The 2,265-nt window shown below is 41.7% G+C and overlaps 1 pseudogene; it reads right to left on the minus strand.

The window, feature by feature from the left end:
• Window positions 1-543: 543 nt before the first annotated feature.
• LOC103271368 lies at window positions 544-1,585 on the minus strand (annotated as a pseudogene).
• Between the last annotated feature and the right edge of the window lie 680 nt (window positions 1,586-2,265).

A 2,265-nucleotide genomic window follows, 5' to 3' on the forward strand; every position in this document is an offset into this window, starting at 1 on the left:
TTTAAAAATCAAAATGGTGAAATAGTATATACGCATCAAGATATTCTTTTACTGCTACCAGCCTGACAACAGTATTTTAGGAGGTGATATAGATCTAATAACCACATTTCCAAATGGTAGGCTTTTATACGCTTCTAGAAATACATGTTAAATATTGCATGTATAGTTAAGAATTTTCATTTCCATTATAAATGGAAACCTTCCATACTGATCTACAGATAAAAGAAATAAAGTACTTGTATAGTTTAGTACTTTATTAGAAATCAATCAAACTGACTCCACAGAAACAACTTTTACATATAAGCAAAACACTAAAAACTTCTTATTTGGGAGAAATGAAATACAGTGTGTGGTTTTCTCTTCATCTCCAAATGTACAAATCCCTTTGGCCTATTTATTTGACCCATCTCTATTCGTGCAATTTAACGAACCCTCAAAGGAATTTACACATCTTTATACACAATTCACAGTCACATCAGTAAACTGCCAGTCTTTTTATATTTTCAGTGCCTTCTCGAAATAGGAGTAACAAAGTTCTTCATCCTATGAGGCAGGAAGATGTTTCCTAAGTACTTCTTTGGATGACAAAGGTATAGTGTCTGGGAAGGACACCTCAAATTCTATTAGAAGGTCACCACGTTGGTCAGGATTCTTGGGAAATGGCAGCCCATATCCAATAATTCTTCCCTCATTCCAGGTTTCACAATATCGTTTATTGCCATAGGTATGTTTCTTCCATCCATTGTGGGCACATTAAGTGAGCAGCCACGCAAAGCCTCTTGTAGGCTAATTTTGGCAGTATAAATGATATTTGATCCATCCCTTTTAAACCTGGGGTGATCTTTGTCTTTAATGACAAAAACAATGTCTGCTGGAATACTCTTTGGTGTTTCATCTCCTTTCCTGGGAAACGTAATTTTGGTGCCTTCTTTCCATCCTTTTTTAATCTCAATGGTAACAATTTTGTCTTCAGATCTAAAACTCCTTCCATCAGAATTTAGCCTTTTTCAGAAATCTACACTGGTTTGGTACAACCACTGTACATCTCTCTGAGTGATATGCTAAGTTCATGAATAACTGGAGGATCTTGTTTGAGGCGGGACGGTCCCACAGATTTCCTGTCTCTTGGATATCCATTTATGCTGAATCCAAAGGCACTAAAAGGATCTCCATCTATTTCCATTTCTTCAGAATCTCTACCACCAGCCATCCATCTTCCAAAGAAAACTTCAAAGGGACTGGCCCCTCCGAAAAACGCTGCAAATGAAGCATGAGGATCGCCATGGAAGGTGTACCGCCGTGGAAGGTGTACCGGTAAGTACCTCCTTGACCATCAGTCCCTCCTGCTCCGCCTTTCAACCCTTCTTCCCCAAACTGATCATATATTTCTCTCTTTTTAGGATCACTCAACACTTCATAAGCTTCCGCGACCTCTAAATTTTTCCTCTGCCTGAGGAGATTTGTTCTTGTCCGGATGAAATTTGAGGGCCTGTTTTCTGTAAGCCTTTTAAATATCTTCATCTGACGCTCCTTTTTCAATTCCCAGAATGGAATAATAGTCTTTCCCCATTTCGAATTCCTTTAAAGGAACTTAGATTTCCCTTTGTAAAAGAAAACAGCGTCCCAGTCTCAGCAGCACACCGATTCCTAAGAAAGTCACAGCCTCATTTTCCCACAATTCAGTTGCTGTTGCAAGGTCCTGAATTTTATCAAAATTAGGATGTGAACATAGTTGTTTAATACAAAAAATTTACAGAGATGGAGTATATGGATCATCCTTTCCTGAGGAGGCAGCATCTGAAGGGAGGCCTGCATGAGGAGGACAAATGAGCCACACGAAGCCTTCCAGCAGCATCCCTGGGGAGGGTGGGTGGGTGGAGGCCAAGGATGCCGCTAAGCACAATGAAAGGCGCGCCGTCCTGCAGACCGAGGGCTACCTGGTTCACACACGATGGGACTGGGCTTGGGGAACCCGCAGAGCCCAACGGGTTCCTGCTCTGCAATGCTCATACCTCCAGGAGAAACGATGCAAAGAAAACTGGGAAGGGAAGTCCTTATTTCTCTGCAGTATCCAGGGACAATAAAACAGTGATTGTCGAATACACGAAATAAGCGCGTTGGAGGGCAAATGAGACCACTCTGGCAAAATTATGTCAGTCAGAAGGTCTGACCGGCTCGCAAGCCAACAAAGTATGACAACACCCAGGCCTCCTGAAATGCCCATTTCCCACAACCCCATACACCTCTCAGCTCCTCGGTGACTGA

This window comes from Carlito syrichta, unplaced genomic scaffold, assembly GCF_000164805.1.
Source record: "Carlito syrichta isolate Samal-C Ts95f unplaced genomic scaffold, Tarsius_syrichta-2.0.1 Scaffold28825, whole genome shotgun sequence".
Taxonomy (NCBI): Eukaryota; Metazoa; Chordata; class Mammalia; order Primates; family Tarsiidae; genus Carlito; species Carlito syrichta.